Consider the following 6,959-nt stretch of genomic DNA (forward strand, 5'->3'; position numbering starts at 1 on the left):
TAACATCTTGGTTTAAATCAATCCCTACAAGTTTGTTAAGTTAACATGTTATTTATTTCAACTGTTAATTTGTATTGTTTAAACTTACCTTACCTACCTGTCTTCCAGAAACAAAAGGAGGAAATGTAGTTTTACTTCCTGCTTTATAGCTTCTGGGTTCATCTGAGGTCACAGGAAGAGACCAAGTGGAGAAGGGGAAGAACTCTTATAATTTAATCAAGTTGATTTTAGAGGGTTTATGGAGAAATAGTGTATTGAATATGTATTGATTACACCACAGAGTTTATGTTGCCAGTAAAGAGGAGTAGCAGAGGTTTGAATATAATCATGTTCATCTTACCTACTGAGTGAAATAGTCCAGAGGAGAAAGTGTTTGGTTAAGTGGACGATTTAAGCAGAAGAACTCGGGTGTTTCAAGAGGTTCAGGTCAGTGTAGCTGTGTGCAGTTTGACCTTAATTTCCGTTGATTTAAGTTCAGTTATGTTTATTTGACTGAGTTAATTATAGAGTTGAGTTTCTTATGTTTCTTTGTAAATATTGTTTGGGTCACAAAATGGTGAATAAATCACTGGCTACACTGGACAGCATCAGTCTCCTGCACTTCTTTGCCCGCTTAAGTCGAGTCCTACCACAGAAGGTGATAAGTGGCCAGCATCAGCATACTAGTCAAGTTTCTCTTTATTTTTCCATTCGACCATAAAACAACCAACCTGGTCCCACTTGCTTTGTACGGGACTCGACATACACCTGAGCCTCGTTAGGCTCTACCATTGAAACAAACAGGTCAAACAATACAAAGAACAGCAATAAGATTATGCATGAAACTCATTTACTCGGCTAAATGGTTTGAAAAGTAAAACACTGCATGCAATACAACTCAAAAGGCTAATTTAAAGAAAGTAAACAACACTATACAAAATGAAAAACCCTTCATTTGGTTGCACCCAATGAGCCAATCCGTGACCTCATGACCCTATATAAACAGGAAGTACTGGGGCGGCCCCTCCCACACACCTGTTTAAATATAGGACCTGAATAAATGGGCGAACATGGTGAGTATAACCAAACGTGAAGAAACATCATTTAGGAGACTTTTGCCTGTGAACAGAAGAAAATTGAAATGACCTGATGGTTCGTAGTGTTTGCTTTAAAAACATGCATGGATGTAACGACTGCTGCCACAGACAAACCCGGGATAGTGTGTTAACCAGCAGCATCTAAATCAAAGCATTACGGTCATCTGTAAAATAACGAGCAATAAATTATCAATATGGTCAAAGGACAAGTGGTCAATGACTTCATGCCGCTTTGTCACTCTTAGCAAACGGCGCTCTGTAGCGCCTCCTGAAGGCAGCGGTTTGAACAGCTTATGTTCTGTTTTTTTTGCATGGATCCGACTTGAACTACTCTGTACCTCTGCCCTAAATGCAGGGTGAAAGGTCAAATGTCGCATTAATCTGACCTCAGATCTGCTGACATCACAGGAAGTCTGCTGACTGGCCTCTGGCTGCTTTACAGCCGCTCAGGCTCGAACCATCAATAAATGAAATCAGCTGCTTCACAGCCACGGGGTCAAAGGTCACAGAGGGGTGAGCAGCAGCACTACTGTGTCCTTTGGGATTATTGATTAACTATTAATAAGTGATCACGCCCAAACGACCTGATGACAGTTAATGAGTCACTTTACATTGCGAGAATGGCGACATCAGAGTTTCACTTGTTTATCTTTAGATTTGATTGTGTTTGTTTCTCAAATAAAAGCACAACATTTCAAAATAAAATTATTTAAATTTTAAAAGCACACAAACACTTTTACACTGAAAAGTAAAACTTAAAAATAGCATGAAGCAATAGCATACTTTCAAAATAAAGTAATTTTTGGTAATAATAATAGCCCTGCCATTATAATAACTTTATTTATAAAAAGCACTTTCAAATAACTGTAAGGTTATTTGAAACTAAAAAGATAAATAAAAGCGATACATAGCAATACAAGTAAAAAATACTATACAAGTTAAAAACAGTAAGAATTTAAAAACTAAAAGCCACAGAATTAAGACCTGTAGGATGGGGTGAACAAATGTGTCTTCAGCTTAGTTTTAAAAACCTCCACAGAGCAGCCTGCCGAATATCTTGAGGGAGGTTGTTCCACAGAAACGGGGCACGAAAAGTAAAAGCTCTCCAACTGTCTTTTTTCTGTCCCTAGGAACCTTTAGAAGGCCAGAGTCCTGGCCAACTAACTATAACTCTACAAAAAGGAATTTCCAGAAACTTAAACAAAACAAAGTGAGACACAACTCACAAACTGACCTAATTACAAAGACACATGAGGGTAGCTTTTATAATGATTTGGCCAAACCATTTACACACAATAGGGGGGAAAAACAAAAACACACTAATATTAACTAAGCACAGAATAACCTAACTAAACCTAAAACACCCCTGCACCTGGTAAGCCCATGGTTGGTCCTGCAGAGCAGGCATTTTGTTCCCAGAGTCCTAAGCCACGCCTTTTGCCCAGACAGGAAACAGCCACCGCCCAAACCCAGGTAACTCAAAGAAAGAGAAACATAATTAATATAACAAAACATTTTAGAAAATCCACACAATGTTACTATGTGCGCGCCTCATAGCATACCACAGCTGATTTAAAACTTTCAGGGAAGACTCCAGTTGTCAACAAAGTATTTAAGAGAAACAGAATGTAGGGTCCTACTACTGACCACAGTTCCTTTAAATAATTTATTTAATAATAATAATCACTAAATAAATAAATGGTTCAAAACTTTTTCCAAAATAAAACATTTTCTTCATGATTTCTGTATTTAATGGGCTGTAGTGAGGCTTTAAAACTCATCATCACAGACCTGGAGTCCAGTTTCCTCCCGTTTCCATGGAAACCACCTGCACAGCAGGGATGAGTGACAGTCCAGCCGAGAGGTGAGAGAGGCACTTTGATGCTCCGCCCATCACAGTGGAGTAACACCCTGTGTGTGTGTGTGCGCGTGTGTGTGAGAGAGACAGAAAGAATGAACTCACGCACTGATGGAGGAAAGAGGAGAAAATGAAGAATCAAGGTTAATTATCTGATTGGCTGACAGGCAGCAGAGAGAGCCAATAGGAACGTTTTTAATCTGCAGCAGGCAACACAAAGAAACAGGAAGAGAAAGACGAAAACTAACCCCAGATCAGCCTGACGGCTCAGACTTGGAGGACACTTCCTCTGCCCCTGTTTCACAAACCAGGTCATCTATTCTGGATGCTGCGAGTGTTTAAGGAGGCACGACAGAAGAGAAATTCCACCTTAAGGTTTCATAATGACCTGCAGCTGCAGAGCTTCAATTAAATCTTTATTATACGGCATCAAATCACAACAACAGTTGCATAAAGGCACTTCATAAGGTGGACCCTACAGGTGACAGTGGGAAGCAAAAACCCTTTTAACAAGAAGAAACCTGCAGAACCAGGCTCTCTCTCTTTGTAGTCCCTGTCAGTACAGTGCGTGTGCGTGTGTGTGTGTGTGTGTGTGTGTAACGACCTCGGCTGATAACACACCTTTGACGAACCTGTCGGTTCATTGCGTCGTTAATCGGCGCCAGGTTGGAGGGATGCTGCAGAGCTTCAGACCCGCTGCTGTCGTGGCAACAGCACCGGGCTTCCCTCCAGCTTGGCGTGCAGGGTTCCTGATGAAAAGAGGCCAATTTCACCCAAAGAGCATCAACACCAACCTGTAGCAAACACCACAGAGTCTGTTTCCAGTGCCTAAACCAGCAGAGAAATAGATCCAGCCGTCTGGAACCTCGCGCTCCTGCTGATGAACATGGTGATTTATTCAGAGCTCAGGGGGCCGCTCAGCTGTGCTCACATGTATATCTCTCCTCTTCTTTAGGGAGTCCCAGAGGAGGACTGTCAGAGGTCAGAGGTCACTGAGGGTCAGTGAGTCCGGCTCAGACATGATGTCTTCATCCACAGTGAGTAGGAGGATGATGATGATGATGATGAAGAGCACAGTGTGTGGGCGGAGCAGGAAGGATGTCTGCCAGGCGTGGTCCCAGGTGGTGCTTTGGTCTCATGCATATTAATGAGATGCAGGTTGTGTGGGCGGAGCCTGGGCCTCGGGAGGCTTCGGCTCAGATCTCCGTCAGCGTGAGATACCGAGAGTCCGAATCAGGGAGGATCTAAGCTCAGAGTCTCAGATGACCCCCCAACCTCGTTATGCAACCAGAGGAGACGCTTTAACCCTCCCACCAAGGAGGTGAACCAATCCCTGCGGGAGGAATCGGCCAATCACACGTTAACCTTCACACCAAGCAGAACAGATGAGGATGGACAGAGGAAGCAGGTCGGCTACAAACTTATCAATACAACAGATAATAAATGAGGCTGGAATCACACAGGAAGTCATGTGACGGACCTGGACTGGGCGATCTACTGATTCTGAGCAGGTCATTTAATGTTTATTTGATTTCAGTAAAAACCCTGAAATTCAAACTAAGTCGGAGTTAAAGAAGATTAAAAATGCAGAGCACGCCTCAGAGCCAGCACGCCTCGGAGCCAGCACGCCCTTTAATGAAGAGAGCCCAAGACGTCACGCTCTGATTGGCTGGAGGACAGCAGGTCACCCTGAGACGTGTGCTCAGTCTTTACACCTGATTAAGTGGCTGTGTGCACCTGACCTGTGAGTTAGGGCTGGGCCATATTATACCGTTCACGGTAATACCGGTATAATGTTGGGCAACGATAGGAAAATGAAATATCGCGATAGAATGAGTAAAACGCGCAAGCGCAGTGCCTTTGTTTTCATACGCACATGGCCGATTGTTGAGTGAAACAGATTGTCACTACCCGATCCGTACCGGAAACCCAATCGGTACCCCGCATGCGCGAAAGGTTTCTACTTCCGGTCGTAGCGTTTTACGATAGTTACAGGTCAGAGTATCTGTTAAGATGTTAAGAATAACAAGTATATCTTAAAATGTTTGCAATAATGAAGCATTTCAGTACAATGTAGACAAAAACGAAAAATAAAAAGAAAGTTACGGATCAGGACTCTCCGATCCTTACTGCGCATGTGTAAAGTCTGACCGTACAAATCGGGTCTACCCGATCCGTACCACGCATGTGCAGATGTTTTCTTCTTCTTCTGTTCGTTTAATGGCAGTTTACTCCCCAGTGTACCAGGATACCGCCACCTGCTGACCGAGCGAATAAACCCTATTATAAACTGAATTATCGTCATTACAAACGTGTGTTAAATTTGATTTAGCGATAGTCGAGTGTGTTTATGCTTGTCTGTGTGGAGAGGATTGTTGGAATAGTGACGATGATGTCCGCTATCACTGTCAATTGTCAGTAAACACTTCATCTGGCTGATGAATCTACACGTGAGATATTACAAAGTCTGCATTATTAACTGTAATTAATAGCACATTCTTCTTATTTTACGGCGCTGTTGCTCAATCGGGGGACGCTCTCTGTTGAGGAGAAAAGCATGAATTTCTTTGTATACGGATTATCCATTGTTTAAATGTCCCGGGCAGTCGAAAAGGAGGCAGAGCTGTTGAGAAATGCTAGGAGCTAACTGGGCGCTAACCGTATCATTCAAATATATTGAATGTCGCAATGTTGGCAAAGAGAGGAAGTGACGTAAGATTTGCGCATGCGGGGTACTGATCGGGTTTCCGGTACGGATCGGGTAGTGACACAGATGAACCAGAATTGGTTTGTAAAAATGGTGCAACTTCAGTGATGTGGAACTGGTTTGGTGTTTGTCCGTCAGATACACGACAAAGCACATTTTTTTGCAGAACATGCAAGCGGCCGTCGTTATTGTCGTATTTGTCGGACTAAGATGCTCTTAAATCTGGGAGTAATCTGGGTCCTAAACTCGGTCTTTTTCAGGTCAAACGAACACTGCAGCGTCACTGAGAGTTAAAAACTGTCTAAATTCTTTCATCTTTAATAAAACGATCAGCATTGCTGCTTTACCAGGTGTAACTATGAAGTTTAACTTCCAGGCATCCATGAAAACAAAATGTATTACATTTAACGGAGTTAGAAGTTAGCAGGAAGCTAGCGGAAGTTAGCTCGCTAGTTTCGCTAGTTACCTAAGGATGATATTGCATGTTCTGACTGAGAGATTTCTGAAAAAAATCAAACGTACAGCTCTGCTATCACTTCCAACATAAATGAAGACAGGAAACTAAACAGCAGTGACGTTTGTAGGGTTACTGAAGTTGGGCTAGCTGGTATATAATGATGTGCTACGTGATCGCTAGCGACACAGCTATGTTAGCATAACATAAACAGTGAAGCTGGAGGACGAACACTAACACTTTTCCACTTATAAAAATTAATGTTAAGGTTCCTGATAGTTAGAGACAAATGCAATCGTATGGCAGGATGCTGTAAACGGACCAAACTTCAGTCAGGAGAACAACTGAGATAATCCATCCACAATACAAGGTTAGTTATTAATCTACTGCAACAACATGGGAATAGAGCAGCTGCCAGAGAATTCAACATTAATGAATCAATAGTACAGAAGTGGAGGAAGCAAGAAGAACTAGAAAGCGAAAATTTCTGAAGAAATTTTAAGTGTGCCTATGCCGCCGCTAATCAGTATAGTTTGCCATTCAAACGGCTACAGAGAGCAAAACTCACCGGAGCAGCCATTCTCCACCATGAACTATGGTAAAACCAAACACCGCTCGCGCCTCACAGATGACAGCTTACAGTTTTGTGTAAAGATGAGGTGACTTCGTACAGCCCCAATTTGTAGACGCTGTGCGCAGAGGTTCATAAGCAGACCCGACAATGTTTGCATGAACACACTTTGAAGCATTACGTTATGGACCACTTTTCACACATAGTTGCTGTACCCACACAGCCGGCTGTAGCTTTTCATCTCATAGCCCGACACATACGCAAAAAAAAAAAAAAAAAAAAAAAAAAAAAAA

General features: G+C 42.4%; 1 long non-coding RNA gene across 1 annotated transcript; it reads right to left on the reverse strand.

Annotated features, from left to right (window-relative positions):
• Positions 1-2,089: 2,089 nt before the first annotated feature.
• LOC309694944 lies at positions 2,090-3,893 on the reverse strand. Its single transcript, XR_014272992.1, has 3 exons — positions 3,556-3,893; positions 3,183-3,262; positions 2,090-3,042 (listed from the first exon to the last, which is right to left on the reverse strand). It is a non-coding gene; the product is annotated as an uncharacterized lncRNA (long non-coding RNA).
• Positions 3,894-6,959: the final 3,066 nt, after the last annotated feature.

This window comes from Aulonocara stuartgranti (assembly GCF_965226115.1).
Source record: "Aulonocara stuartgranti genome assembly, chromosome: 19".
Classification (NCBI taxonomy): Eukaryota; Metazoa; Chordata; class Actinopteri; order Cichliformes; family Cichlidae; genus Aulonocara; species Aulonocara stuartgranti.